Raw genomic sequence first — 16,104 nt, 5'->3', positions numbered from 1 at the left:
TGGCTCTTGAGGACATGATTTAATGGTGAATATGGTGGTGCTGCTACACTGATGGTTGGACTTGATCTTAAAGGTCTTTTCCAACCTTGAGGATTCTATGATTCTATTATAAAGTATGAAAATACTCTAATGGCATTCAGAAAGGAAATGGGTACTTTCTTACTATGTCCTGCTTTGAGCTCTGTAGCCAAAAACCAAAAAAGGCTTCGGATGAACTCTCTCAGCCTTCGAAAATGGTACATTGAAATAAGTCTATTTATCCATCTATATATATATATCTGAAATTATCTATTTGGAAATATTCAAAAATAGTTGTTAAGTTGAAATGGTGCTAATGTCTACAAAATAAAGGTATCACATCCAAGAATTAAACCCTATAAATGAAAATTGATGTACACTTTAGTAGTATCTCTCTGAGACATCTCCACGTGTAATATCTTTCCCTGAATATATCTCTCTCCCATTACAAAATTGGGCCAATGAATTTTGCCCATTAAATGCTAAATTTACTAGCTGGTGTTTGCTGAATCTGGCCCTTATTAAATGTCCAGACAAGCTTGTTGTAGTTTATTTTGTAGGACGCCTGGTTAGAACATTAAATACAACAAGGAAAAATAAACTTAAAAGTAAAATGGTTCAACCCTTGCCCTACTGGGAATTTTTTTTTTCCTTCATTGAGTGGAAGCAGAAACAGATCACTGTTTCCAAGTGAATTATCCCAAATTTTAATATTAGATCAAATAATTTTTGCAAGGATAAATCTTACCAAGAAATGCTAATTTGTTTGTTTGTTTGTTTTTGTGATTCTGGTTCACGTGGAGTGATTAGATTAGTTTCTGCAAAAGGGAAGATTTTGAGCCAACAACAGTTGCGACTAAAAGATACCTTGTAGTATCACTCAGTAAAAGTTCTGTGTCTTTTAATTTTTGCACATTATGATCAATATTTTTCCTCTGAGATTCCAGCTGTAATTATTTTTAAAAGATAAAATTGCAGCCTCTAAAAGATAATATTGCATGTGAGACTGTGCCAGCCGATGACAGGCTTTGCCTCTGCCACTGAAAAAAAAAAAGCTGTGTCTTCATTATTTTTTTTCTCTTTTTCTCATGGTCTGATGTCCTCAGCAAATTTTAAACTTATTATCAGAGTCAGCAGTGAGCTTCTTTATTTCTTAAGCAGTCTAGCAGAAATTTCCACATTAATTTTAATTACTCACAGGTTTTTAACAATCTGAGATCAGTGAAAGTCAGTATTTCTCCCAATTACTACACAGCAACAGTGATAATATCATTATAATTCCCAAGCTTAGCATTTCTCTGCATTAGACTGAAGGGAAATGGATTGTCTAAGGTGCAGTGGCATATTAAATAGGAATTTTAGTGGTGATAGGTCTGTAATACCAGCCCTGTAGTCAAATTTTTTGAGAATTGCTCAGGAATGTGTAGTTATTATAAACTTCATATGCAGTAGTACACTCAGCAGGCTGTGATGTGCTCAGTACTGAGACTTTGGTACATTGTGTACAAAGATTTGCAATACCCCAAAGCAAAAGCTGTCAGAGTGGTTGCAGAGAAGGGTTGCCTGCTCTGTCACCCCCTCCCATTCCCGGTTTGGATTATGATCCTTGGGACATGTTTGGTTTAAGCTGTTTTGAAGTGGCAAGTTTTGTTAACTTACTGCTCCATCCAGCCCTAATCAACATCATCTGTCAGCCACCATCCTGCCAGGCTGTTCATGTCTTCCCTTTCCTAATCTTCCTGATATTTTTAAAGCTTTGCTTACAGTTGCAGACACTTTCCCATGATGTTGAGCAAATTGGGTGAAATGTTCCATGGTTTTGTTAGGGAAAATCCCCAAAACTAAAGACTCCTTTCCATCAAGAAGTGGGTTTCTGAGAGACATTCTGCTGAAAACAAAATGTTTCCCACTTGATGTGAAATGAAAATGGGTGCATTGATAACAATGCTGGGCTTTTCTGTGCATGCATCCCTTCTGCCTCACCAGGACCAAAGTAGAATCCTCAGCTGGTCACCCTTGTGACTCTCTTGGTAAAGCTCAAATCTGTTGGTGCCTCAGCTCAGGAGTTGCTGGAGAAGGCAGGGTGGGTATGCAAATGTTTAGTAATGTAATTATTACGTATCAGTATTGTCATAGTGCCTGAAGAGCCCAATATATTGTTCAGAGAATCTGTGGGCGGATGCTGAAGTAATAGGAAATTACAATGACTGTGGGTGGTAGAACTGAAACCCAGAGGTAAAAATACCATAAAATGGGAGATATTCATACTGGCAGTATGAACCAGGAACATAAACCTTTACTAAAGTATCCCCCGAGTGTTTCTGTAGAGCAGTGTTTCTTCATATTTTTAGAACTGGAGAGGCCTCTCACTTCTATGAACAAACTCTGTACGTAATGTTGCATCCCACTGTTGTTCAGATGTTGGGTAGGGAAGGCAGTGGTGTGATAGATGAGATATGCAGCACTTCTTGTAAACTGAATATTATTTTGTGAAATCATAATTTTGCTGCTTTAATTACAAACATGTTAATTAGACTATTAACAAAAATAGGGCACTGACTCCCATCTACAGCCTGCCTACAGACGCTTACCTCCCAGCTGCACAGGAACAAGTGTATGTGTTTCCACACATTTCAAGGACTAACTTCTGATGTCTTGTAGACCACTAGTTGCATAACACTGATACTGGGTCTTATCCTAGAGGCACCTGGCGTTTACTTTTTACACATGGGTAAATTGCCGTCTTCATTGCTCAGGTGGTGGGATGTTGCATTTTACATGGGTCCAAATGACTACATGAGATGCAGAGAGTTAGATGTGTTGTATTTCAATGTCAAAGCGTTTAGTGAGTTTTATACTAAAACCCTTTGAGGTACAAAGTTGTAGCTCCTTAGAGAGAAAATCAAATCCTTTCAGTAACTTCAAACTTCAAAAAAGGGAGATATTTGCAGGCATAATTTTAAGGATGTGCAATATGAATCAGGTTGGATTTTCATCTGGATCTCTCTTTTCATATGACTGTTGTAGGTAAATTCTTATGGTACTTCAGTGGTTGTAAGTGACCCAGGCTTCTGTTTGAAAGAAGAAAGGAAAAAGTGCTTTCCACCAGTGCATTTCTGCCACCCCTCACCTACCGCGCAATGCTGGGTGACTGGTTTTTGCTAAAATAGAAAGCAGCATGCCAGCTGGATATCTTCCTGCAGTAGCTAGGTTTTCCTTGGAGGTTTCCCATCTCTATACTAACTAGGCTTGACTATGCTTGGCTTATGAGCTTTTGCAAGCATCCTTGCCAAGGTGGGATGACTGTAGGCAAAATAAGTGCAGCAGGGAGACAGAGGCAAATAAGTAGGAGTGATCAAAGTCTAGAGATTTGCTGGCAGACATGCTTCCTTCCTACGCTCTACAGCCAGTGGGTCCAGTGCTTTCCCCTTCTCCTACGTATGAATCAACACATCCAAGCAAGCTGTGCCAAAGCAGGGGGTGGGTAGGAGACAGCCTTAGCACTGTATGACAGCTGTTGTTTTGCCAATATACTCAGTAGGAAATTCAGAACAAAATTTGCCTTTTGGACCATGAGTCTCATTAAAGTTCACCAATGACACTGGAAAAGAGCGGAATTAAAAGGTTTGCTGTTTTTTTTTTGGTTTTGTCTTTTTTTGGCGTGGTTTTTTGTTTGTTTAATGTTGTTACAATAAAAGACACCATGTAGAGATTATAAAAGGCTGTCATTAAGGTTTGGTGAAGTTGTCTGCTGCCAGTCCTAGGATGATGCTAGAGGTGGTAAAAAAGTGAGTTTGACAGCAAGAAACATTTATTACTGCATGTCAGAAAGTGCTTCCTGTTGAACTGACAGATTGGCAGAGATGCTGAACCCAATTTTCTTTAGTTTCTTCACTGGGGTTTTACAAGAGATAACTGATGTGAGCCAATAGATATAGAGTGGTGTTGCTATTCTCTTAGAGTTTCCTTATTCTTGGTCTTCTCTTCTAAATTCAGTAAAAATATGTAGATGTATTTTTACATAAAAATATGCAGTATGTATTTTACAGGCATGTAAAAATGCATGTAAAATGTAAAAATGTATGTAAAAATGTAAAAATGCTATGTATTTTTAAGGCTTTTCTTTTGTGGCAAAGATCTTAAAAAACAAAGTGAACCCAAAACATAGAAGAAAAGCTTTTAGCTGGCACTGCATGAAATGTTGTAGTACCAACTGCAGATTTACTGGGCCATTAGAGTTTGATTTATACTTTCACATACGGGTTTGAGTGGGTTGGTCACAGCTTTTTGGTGACTTATTTTCCATATTTTGTAACTTCGGTTAATCACTTCACTCGCTGAAGTCCCTGTGCCCAACAGCAGAGTCCTGCCCTTGATGGGTGGCACATTCGTATTTCTTCAAGCACGGAGCTCCTCCACAGTGTTAGATCCCCGCCTTCTCCCTCCAGTTCCAGTAATGTCTTTTCCTTGCTAGGCTGGAGGAGGAGGAGATCCTGTGCCAACTCTTTGAGCTCTCACTCAGCTGCTCCCTTCACAACTATAAATGTTACCAAGCGCCCCCGTTGTTTTCATTCTCCATCCGTATACTCTATACTCGCTTGGAAGTGAACCTTATGGAAATTTTGGTTTTGTGAAGAACCTCACAGATATTTCCACTTGAAATGCCATGGTAGCAATAACACACTGTGCTTGCAGTTTGTTGTCCACCTAGTGACCTTGAACTGCTTTGCATTGGCTACAGAGTGAGACACTGATGTGGTGGAAGCTGTGCCCAAGGACCTGAGAGGGGCTGAATAAGGGCACACAGGAGGATTTTACAGGTGGGCAAATGAGAGGGAGTGCAATGAAAAAGGCACACACACATGGGTGTACAGTCTTTAGTCCAGTCAGTAAAAGCATGAAGGGTAAGATTCACGTCAACTACTGTCAGACACATATGTGGCAATTAGCCTCTGTAATCTCTGTGCACAATCACTGACAATGCAAATTTAACAAAACATTCTCCTCCACTGTCCTAAATACTGCAATCATTATTTGCAATCTCATCTCTCACTGTCCTTCTGCTAATGCAAAACCACATCAGAGCAATGTGCAAGGTGACCTGCAAAATGCATATAAACTCTGTGTCACACCACTAGAGTGAACAGCACTGGGATGCTTGCTGGCACTTTGTACTTGGCTTTGTACTTGGGCTTGGGCTTGCACGGGTCACCTGTACTGGAGAACCATAACCTAGATGAAAAAGTGGGCTTTGGTGGCATACAGGGGCATACATAATTCTGTTCAGTTTACCACACATCATGTATATAGTCTGTAGAATTCAGAGTAATGCACACAGGCATAGCTTTGTGAAATAAGCATAATTATGCTCAAACTCTGTGGACTACATAAAACCTCTTACACAGATTACTTGTGTTATCTAGTTCACTTCTGGTTTTTTTTTTGTTCAGCATACTGCTTTAGCACAGTATTTTGAGGAAGAAGTTGAATTAGAGGAAGATAAAAGGCATTCTGTGGTTTCTTTTTAATTGGAGACTGGAGGCAAAGTGCCTCCAGATAATTTCTCAAAGAAAAGTCATTGTCTTCTCCCACTCTTGTCATTAATCTCTAAAATTATTGCACAATTTTTGTTTAATGTGTTAAGATTTCTTAATACGTTAAGACAATGTGGAAAGACAAATTTGAACAGGAGGGAGCATGTTTCTTTGAATGCATGATTTTTAAGTCTTTGTCTGAAGTCTTCATCCATCTTGCCAGGTGTTTTGCAGTTAAAAACTTCATGAAACTCAGTACGATTAAAAATACATATTTTTATAATGGCAATTCATCAAAAGAATTGGTAATTGATACACATATTGAGAGTGATGGTAATTCAGATTTTGCTGAGGTGTAGATTGCTTGTGCTGAAGCTGTGTTAACATCATTGAAAACAGAGATTCCCAGCATATGGCTCATGTTATATTTGCTGTTCCACAGTTTTTCATGTGATACAAAGGACTTGATACATTCACAGTAGTGAATGTCAATGTATTCTAGTGCAAGGTGTGCTTAAATGTAATAACATGCCTAAATGTATTGTAGTACATGTATATTTTGCACAATGTATTGCACAATAGCCATTATACTGTTTCCACAAACAAAAATTTGGGTTCCCTCAGTCTAAATTTCTGATTCTGTAATTTAGTGTGATGTTGCATTAGTGAAGCCTTTTTTCATCAAGCAGAATCAACAGACCTAAATTTGAAATATGCTGTGAATCTATGGAGTCCTCACACAAGCTTGTTTGTGTGGTTTGACCCTCATTTTAGTGTGGAATAACTCACTCGGATAGTCTCAGTGAAGGATTCTCCAATTTCCAGTAAGAGGGTCACCAGCAAACTGTTATTTTCCATTTTAGTTCTGGTGTCACGGCCCAAGCAGTCTTATGGTTCTTGTCAGTACATCACTTTGAAATTTAGTAAGTCAGTGCAGGTGTATTTGTTGACAACCTGATGTTGAGCACTACATCAGAAACAGCAGCTAATTGAATGTGACAATGGCATTATTTGCAAAAAGAATTACTCTGGATTTCTCCCCTCTCGCAGATCACTCTCACTCCCTGGATTGTTCTAAATCCAGCTCAGAAGGACATGTTTATAAGACTTGTTACTCTGACTCACTGATTTTAACAGTATTACACAACTATTTTTCTGTCAGTCATGGGATCATATTGCTCAAACCATCTTTTCCTATGCATTTGCTGGTTTTGGTGGATGTTCTACTAATCAGCAAGGTGTGAAGTATTGAACGGGTATCAAAACACAGTCCCTGGTGCTGCAGAGGGTTACTTAAGCAACACTCTATAATTTAGATGCTCAGTAATCAACTTGGGGCATTGCGACAGTTTGAGTTGTTTTTGTTAAGAGATGAAATTATGGGTGTAACTAGCTGGCAGTCTTCAAACAGACTTTTGCAAGCTGTTTACTCAGCTGTCCCACGGCAACAACTGCATACGTGAAGTGAATTCTTCCAATATCTCGGCTGTGGTATATTTAATTTATCCTATTTTGCCACAGCGTGAGAGAAACAAATCTTGAAGAAAGTAGGACTCATGTCAGACACTGCACTGCAGAGGCTGTGACACTGGCTGTGAAGTTTGACATTGTGGGTGAAGATTTTTTTAATTCAAAGGATATTCTTATTTTCCACTAATTTAAACCTCCAGAATCAAAAGGAGGAAGAGACCAAAGGAAAACAAATCACAGGATGTCTAGTATATAGACAAAGATGAGTTTTATTCCTAAATCAACATGGCTGGTAATAATAATAAAGCCTTCTGGAAGCAGCTACTGAGATATGTCTAATTCTAGTTTAAACTAGTATACGTCTAATTTAAGTGGACAGTATTTGGTCCACCCAAGCATATACTAGTTTATGAAACACTTCTAAGATAAATCATTATTTCCTTTTGTGGGAAAATCTTGTCAGATGCAAGTTGCTCTCAGTAAAATCACTTCTTACTCAAAATATAGTGATCTTAAGGTCAGAAAGACACATTCATCTGTGCCTCCATGGTTGTCAGTCAGAAGAAGATAATGGAAAAAATGTCCTTTTCTACGTATGGACTTTGAAGACTGGTGAAATTATATAGGACCCTCCTTTGAAAAAATAAAAATATTAAATGAGTGAGGTTGTCTCTTAATCTTACTAAAATATTTCAGAATGCTATTGTAACAGGAAAAAGATGCTCATAAAATTGATGGGAAAGAATTAGGAAAAATTTAAAACAACTTACAAGCAGTTTTAACTGCCACTGTATCCCATTACATTTTCCCTTCCACCTCAAATGCACTATGAAATAAAATAGCATTGCAGTTCTTCAAGCAATTGCAATAGGAAAGGTCTTGTGATAAGAAATAATATTACGGTCTGATTCAGAACTGTGCAGGGCAAAACTGACTGTAATACTTAAATACAGAGCAAACATGAAGCCCTGTTTGCTGTCCTGTGAAGCTCTTCACTAAAACAGTGTATGTGATTTGATGGATGTTGTGGTCTGAGCCATTTCTGAAGCAGGGAGGCAGGAGAGGAGAGGGAAAAGGGAGAAGGGAGAAGGTGAGGCATTTGTAAGGAGTGAGCCCAATCGATCACTCCTGTCAGCTGCTCAGAAAATTAACTACTTTACAATTCACTGGTGTATACAATATATCATATTCCTCAGCTCCAGATTAAAAAGGTGTAGCACCGCTGCAGTTACGGATGAGACTAGCTCACTGTCTTGGGCTTGTGATCAAGTTTATTTGAGCGTGTGGAGCTGGTTTTGAATTTTTTTAAAAAATAACTCAGAAAAATTTTAGAGGGCTGCTTTCAACATTGTTTTTTAAAAGCTGGTAATGTCTAGACTGATTTCTTACACTGCAGAAGACACTGAGTGTCCTTTTCGCTACAAAATGTTCCTTGTGATTCATAGGTCCTGGACACCTGGGTCCCTTAAGACCTGGAGTACTCGAGCTACAGATTTTCATTTTCATAAAGGTGATAAAATGTATAAACCTCAAAAAAAAAGTCTCTGGCTGGCTTCTGACAACTCAAACACAACCAGATGTGATGTTAACTGGCAGTGCTGGCATGGACTCAAATGGAGGGACATGTCCAGGTTCTCAGATGACATGTACCAGCAGCCCCTGGGCCAGCCACCATCCAGCCGGGAGGGAAGGGCAGAGGAGGGGGGATGCCTGCCTGCCTGCCTGCCCACCTGCCCTGCCCACCTGTCTGCCACACTTTGTCTGCCAGCACTGGCTCTACAGAAAAAAACAAATAAGCAGCAAAAGATATGGACTCCTTAGCTTTACTTTTCTTTGTGAACAATTTATGAACTGCTTTTTGATGGCTGAACAGTCATTTATAAACCAAGGAGAGATGAGACACAAACAAAATGAGAAGAAAAAAAAATAAATAGCCAGGCACTCAAATTCAGAATAACTGTCCTGCCAGGTGATGATGGAGTTGCTTCAGACTTCCTCTTTGAAGGTGCATAGCTTGCTGTACGGGCCAGTGAAGGACTGAATTTATTAGCTGCTGAGGGACCAGGGGTACCTCATTTAGAAGAGATAAAGTGGCATTCACAGGGAAAAGTTGTGAGAGAGAACTTTTCTGTCCCAAGAAAAGAAACTCCTTTATTGAGTCCATCTTGGTCAGAGCTTTGAGGTAGCACAACTGCTGAGCTAAGAAGGAAAGGATATCAGAGAAAAGAATTATTTCTTAAACTGTAGAGCAAGGTACATCGCTACATACATGCCCATGGTTCTACCTACAACTCTATGTACATGATCTATTTATCTGAATAATTAGGTCTTTGAGAAGAATTATACATTCACTGATTTGTTAGATGAGTTTTATCATTAGGTTTTTGTTTGCATGACATTAACTGCCCAAAACAACCACATAGTTAAAGCTTATATATATATGTATAGGGTTTTTTATTGTCTGTTCCTAGATGTAAGTAGAGTTATTGCCTCTAATAAAGCATAAGAAGGTAGACCTTTATTGCATCCGGGGGATTCACAATGCCATCAGCAGGAAAGAGTGAAAAGGAGCAGTACTGTTCCCTGTTTGTAAGCAAGTCAGCTCTTAGACCATGGTTCTGGCTCTGCCACTAATGGTTTCTCTGATACTGGGGCAATCTAAGAGTTTTAGTTCACTGATTTGTAAAGTGGGTCTTCCACCACATTTAGTAACATTGCTTTCATCTTTAAAGCAGTGTGAGGTGCAGCAACATGGATCTATGCAGAGAGGCCTGGCAAGTTTGGTCTGATGTTTACAAAATGCTTTGGGATTCCTGGAAAGCAAGGCTTGTTGTTCAATCACAGCAGATTGTGTCACTGATTCCCAGGCCAGTTGCCTCATAGACCTGAATGAACCAACCAACAGCTCAGAATATAAAATATTTTAAGTAGCATGAAATTGTGCCTGCTACTGGGGAACACTGATAAAGCTTCCAGCAAAGCCAGACTCTGTGATTGCTGGCTCCCTTCTGCCTGCTCCTGTATGAAGTGGTGGTAACCCTCTCCTTGGTTAGGTCTTTGCTAGATGGGTCTTTATTTTCCTTTGGTGTCTTCCTGATGTTTGAGTGAGCAATATGACTACATGTGAGTTTATTGAAAATCCAGGCTGCTGCTGTACTAAATAAAACAAATGCAAGCCCAGAATTGTATAGGATAGCTTTGCATTTAAGTGTAATAGTTTAATTTCACATTATGCTGCTATACATAGCAGATTTTCAGCAATGTGACAATAAATGCTTGTTTCTCTTCTTTTTCTGCTGTTGGCAATGTAATACCTGTAAACTTATGGTTTATTTTCTTTGGGGCAGTTGCTTATATCTATGATGGCAAGGAGTAAAACATATTGAAACAGTCATGGTTACAATATTTATAGATTCTGAATGCATACTAAATTGGAAGCAAAGGATAAGCAGAATTACATTTGTTTTGTAACACTGTACAGTTAAAGGCCAGAACCATTCCTGCCAACGCATCTGCAAGTGTTTTAGCTCATAGCTGAGAGTCAGAGCAACGTTGCTAAACATGGGTGGATGGTATAGTACAGCCTGAGTGTCACCCGCTGAACGAGTAACCCCACAGAGAATCTGGCGGGAGTAATTAATGAATCCATTTGGAAAAGTCAGTGCCCTTCAATTAGCCTGAATGTAGCAAAGCAGATGGGATCCCATCCTCCAGGGAGAAAATTGAGAAAGATCCTAAGAAATACTGCACTGGACTGATTTATCTGGATAATTATAAGCCTCATTTGCACAAAACTGTTCAATATGGTTGCAGTGAGAAAATTAAGAATTTATAAAATGTTGATAGGTGGTCTAAACTATCAGTGGTAGCGGAATCATCTGTCCAGCTTTGATTAAAGGCTGCTTTGAGCTTATTTGCAGTAGAAACATTTGCTGCCATCCTAAATAGATATGGTGTCCTGCCTTGAACCATCCTGCCAGAATTCAGAAGGCAGAAGAAGAAGTCTAAAGAAACTTAAAGAAGAAGAAGAATTAAAATATGCAAATTTTCCTTAAACATTCAGTGGTGGGGGAGCAAAATGAGAAGAGTAAGAAAAGAGCATTTGAGAGCATTTGTGTCTTAACCTTATCACAAGGAGTCTCATTTTTAAGTTAAAGCACTGTAGGACTTGCCTGTATGAGCAGGAAGCCACATGTGTCTTTTATGAACTAAACTGGAAGCCAGTACAACTATATTGGAACTGTGTTTATGTATGATAGAAAAGGAAGCTGGTTGGCTTATAGAAGCAGCAAGAGAAAAATAAACACTGTTTATGACAGCACTGGAATTGTATAGAAATGATGGTCCTTGGGTTCTAGGGCTGAGGGATTTTTTTGGCTATAGGAAAATCGCACTCCAGCACGATGGACTTTCCACATATTTTATGTTTTCAGAAACACTTCAGGTCAGATAGCTCCATGAAGCATTTTGCACAACATTTTCTGAATTTGGAGCTTCAGCCGTCAGAAGTCTGAGACTTTTTAACAAGTGACAAAGAAAACCCAGAGTCCCACATAGGCAGAACAAAGAAGTGCCCTCATCACTCTTCCAGCCCTCCTAACTCAGGACATTTCTCTGCCATTGGAAGGCCAGTCTTTTTCCCCCCTACTTTCTTCCCCCCCACAAATATCACTTTTTCAAAATGACAAGTGTTGGTGGGCACCACCCTTCTTGCCTTCTTCTATCCCATCCAGCAGCCCTGTGATATATTAATGTGCTGGTTTGAACACTATTGCCATTGAACTAAAAATTCAAAGTGCGTTCAACTGTTTTAGTCAATTAAAAAATTCAGCTCTGGGCAGAATGTCAGACATAACTAATACTTTTAGGGCATGGAACTGGTGGCGGCAAAGCAGTGTGGCTCTGGTTGTAAGCCTGCCTTGAACATTCACTGGTGTGCATAATGTGTGCTGTTAGATTTTTTATTTTAGTTTTTTCTTTTCTTACCTCAGAAGGCCTGAGATAATGCAGTGATGAGTGCACTGGCCAGAACGGTGGGGGTGGGATGTTCTACTCCTAGTCATCCTCTCATCCCGACAGCAGGCGGTCTGAGACTGGCACAGTTTGGCCTGTGACTGCACCTTCTTGCCCTCTGCTGATAAATAAGCAGGCTAATTGAATTAATAAACAGAAAGCTCTTTTCCCTGCCAACTGGAGCACCATCAAAATGTGTGATAAATTATCTGTCAATGCTTTAACTGCAGGGAAAAAATGAAAAAATTAGCTGCCTCAACATTTCCTCTCCAACTCTTCTCTTCCCTTTCCCCTTCCCCCATCCACCCAAGCGCCCAATTTGGTTTGCCTCCACCCTCCTTGCCCCTTGTCTTTTCTCCTTTGGCAGATCTCCAAAGTAACAGTGAGAGAGTCATTAATTTAGCCAGGCCGCTAATGGGTTATTAAGGCTGTAGGCAGAGGTGGGATGCAGTCGTTCCTATAGCTCACTGGGAAAGAGGGACAGAGGCAAGTTTGGGGCAAGACTGCCTGTGTCTCAGCTGCCAGTGCACAGCAAGCTCTTACTGTGACCTCCTGTGGCTGAGACAGAAGGCACACGTGAGGGGCACTGAGGGGTGCGATCAAACCGGAAGGGGTCCTGTTTAATATTTGCAACTGTGACACAGACAGTGTGACCAAGTGCACTCGCAAATTTGCAGATGGCACCAAGCTGAGTGGTGCAGTTGACACACCTGAGGGACAGAATGCCATCTAGGGGAACCAGGAGAAGCTTGACAAGTGGGCCCATGGGAACATTATGAGGCTCAACAAGGCCAAGTGCAAGGTCCTGTAACTGGGTTGGGTCAACCCTCAGTATCAGTGCAGACTGAGGGTGAAGGGATTGAGAACAGCTCTGCCAAGAAGGACTTGAGGGTACTGGTGAATGAAAAACTGAATATGACTTGGCAATGTGCTCTTGCCACAGCTGTATCCTGGGCTGCATCAAAAGCAGCGTGGCCACAGATCAAGGGAGGTGACTCTGCCCCTCTACTCTGCTCTCATGAGATGCCACCTGGAGTACTGTGTCCAGCTCTGGGGTTCTCAGCACAGGAAAGACATGGACCTATTGGAGTGGGTCCAGAAAAAGGCCACAAAGATGATGAGAGGCTGGAACACCTCTCCTGTGAAAACAGGCTAAGAGAGATGGGGCTGTTCAGCCTGGAGAAGAGAAGGCTCTGGGCGGACCTTATTGCAGCCTTCCTGTAATTAAAGGGGCCTACAAGAAAGACGAGGACAAACTTTTTAGCAGGGCCTGTTGTGACTGGACAAGGAGTAATGGTTTAAAACTGAAAAAGGGTAGATTTAGACTAGATAGAAGGAAGAAAATTTAAAGAAGATTTTTTACGATGAGAGGGGTGAAACACTAAAAGAGGTTGCCCAGAGAGGAGGTAGATGCCCCATCCCTGGAGATATTCAAGGTCAAGTTGGACTTTGGGTTTGAGCAACCTGATCTGATTTAAGATGTTCTTGCTTGTTGCAGGGAGGTTGGACTAGACAGCCTTTGAAGGTCCCTTCCAACTCACATTGTTCTATGGTGTCTCATAAGACAAGGCATCAGGAAGCCTTACATTGACTTGTTGGCATGCCAGACAAAAGGGGGAACTTCATCATAACCACTAATGTCACAGAGGTGGATAGTACCTGAGGCTTTTTTGTTTCAAAAGAGTGGAAAATGATGAGACAGAACAGGCCAGTGACTTTCATAATACAGTCAGAATGTCCCTGCCATCATATCATAAAGTGATGTTCTCTTTTGGAAATAACATACATCTATGTAGAGTCCCTCAACAGCCCTAAGTAACAGGAGACAAGAAAGATTTTGCTGCTTCAGACTCTAAGTAGGAGATAGATAATTGAACTTTCTATGGTATTACTTTGATTTCCAGTGTGCTTGTGTAAGTGCTTATGTGCCTTTGCTGATCTGGTTTCTCATCACCACATCTCCTCTGTAAGTTTCCCAGTAAGCAAGATGGAAAAGCTTCCCAGTCCTTCTCTTTCCAAAACAGCAAGAAATGGGAGGTGCTGTGGAGTCTGAGATGGGAATGAGATCACAGTGTTATGTTCTTGTTCAGAACATGACATTTTTTCTGGTGCATATGTCAAATGAATCAGGCAATGGTGGTGTCAGGAAGATGGATAATGCTGTCTGCAAGGCAGGGAAAGGAGACAGGAAGAGATGTTAAACAAGATGGTATTTATGCCTTTCTCCCTCACTCAGTAGAAAAACAAAAGAAATATTAAAAAAAAGGAAGATAAGGTAATAGCAGGAGCAGCCAGATCCCCGTTGTGCTTTTAGGAAGACTCATTCATGCTGTGAAGGACGGTGAGCACAGACCAATAACTGGTGTGCAGGAATTGCCTGTTCCTGGGATGCTGGCAGCTGCTTCTGTTATGTGGGGAGGCATCTGGTTCTAACATCACCCCAGTCCCATGGGGGATGCTCACCCAACACATGACTTTCTACCTCCCTCAGGGTGCAGGGTGCTTTGTGGACCCTCTGTCCACAAAGCAGGTCCCCAGGCAGGTCACCGCTGTCAGGAATTCTCCCTTAGGCATTTATTTCTGCCCTCTTTCCACTGGGCAGGAGGGACAGGCAAGAGTCCACAAGCAAGCAAGGCAGGATACGCTGTACCTGTCACTTGGTGCTGGAAAGGAAATCCTGCTTGTGTGACAGACCCAACTGTGGGTCTAGCCAGGCCCCTGACCTCTGCAAATTTGTTCTGTATCCTGTGGTACATGCTGTAGGAAAGCCAAATCCAACTGTCCAGAAATGGCAGGATGAGTCCATGTCTTACCAAGCAGGCAGCATCATTTCCTTCCCTGGGGAAAGTTGTTTTTTTGGTTTGCTCTAACATGTTGCTCTGAAAAGCAGCATTGCTGAAGAGTAAGCATGCCATGTGCAAGAGAGTAAGCTGCCGATATATTGCATTTCATATATTGCTGAGCCACTGGGAGTGTGTGGGGATGCATTCCTAGCCCTTTCAAACACAATGTAAAGCCCATTAGTGTAAATCACTAATTCCAATAAAAAAGAATAGTTGAGGGCCTCATTTTTCATATCTCGTTTCACACTGTAGGTATACTAAAGTGTTTTAAAAGACCTTGTGGCACTGATAGAGTGGCTAGCTGGTATCTGGTAGAAGGTTGAGATGTTGCTCTTCTTGGAGCCTCAAGTGGCTTTGAAATTCAATGCGTCTGACCCAAGATACGGCTGTTAGAAAGCAGATGATATATGCGAAGTGGTGAAAAACAAGGCAGCAACTTGAGCTGCCTATGAATGAAGAGATGGTGTTGCAGGTGAAGAACAAAGGGGGCACAGTGGAAAGCAGCAGCCTGAGGGATGGAGTTGGGGACAATATGGGGAAAGGTGGGAGGGCATAAGACACCTTACATGGGGGTGTAAAAGGACAGTACATATCAACACTGATATGTTCAATGCTGAATATTCATGATATCCATTCAGATAAGTCTCAGCATAGATTATATTTATTTTATAACAGTGAAACTTGACACTAAGTGAACCTCTTCACAGTCTTTACAGTGTGTACTACATGCCATATCTGAGTGTATGTATTTAAAAAGCTACTAGTCACTATGTTTTCATAGCTAGATAATTGAAAGCTGTCTGCTGAATTAAAATACTATTTTCATTCTTTTGGATTAGATGATGAAATAAAGCTTTAAAAAAATATGAAATAACCCATAAGAACACTCTCATTTTTTATGTTCCTGTACTGTACTTTATATTCTAGTAATTTCTTCAGAAAAAAAAAAAAAGAATCCATGAATGCTTTAAAAATGTTTCAGGAATCACTTAACTTAAGAAACAAAGTAGAAAAATAACTTCACCTGAAACTACGTGGTAATGAGACAACCTCTAATTACCTGCATTGAATTCTTCAGTCAGGCCAATAGGCTAATGAACATCAATACTCTTTCACAAAGAGCCCTGGGATCTCTAATGGCTGTAAGTGGTCAGGGCTTCAGTTTTACATTTCACAGTCTGCTTGAAACACATAATCTTGAAACAAAATCTACAGACCAGATCATG

General features: G+C 40.6%; 1 protein-coding gene and 1 long non-coding RNA gene across 9 annotated transcripts in view; one reads left to right on the top strand and one right to left on the bottom strand.

Annotated features, from left to right (window-relative positions):
- The window catches only part of CREB5 (cAMP responsive element binding protein 5), a 256,077-nt gene that overhangs the window by 216,843 nt on the left and 23,130 nt on the right, over positions 1–16,104 (top strand). The gene's annotated exons all lie outside the window — the stretch shown is intronic.
- Positions 9,034–13,563, bottom strand: LOC108640239. Its single transcript, XR_001921026.1, has 3 exons — positions 13,500–13,563; positions 12,009–12,156; positions 9,034–9,221 (listed from the first exon to the last, which is right to left on the bottom strand). It is a non-coding gene; the product is annotated as an uncharacterized LOC108640239 (long non-coding RNA).

Source organism: Manacus vitellinus, unplaced genomic scaffold, assembly GCF_001715985.3.
Source record: "Manacus vitellinus isolate BGI_N305 unplaced genomic scaffold, ASM171598v3 scaffold_3_pilon, whole genome shotgun sequence".
Taxonomy (NCBI): Eukaryota; Metazoa; Chordata; class Aves; order Passeriformes; family Pipridae; genus Manacus; species Manacus vitellinus.
The sequence above is the reverse complement of the archived record's forward strand: the minus strand, read 5'-3'. Positions and strand labels throughout refer to the sequence as shown.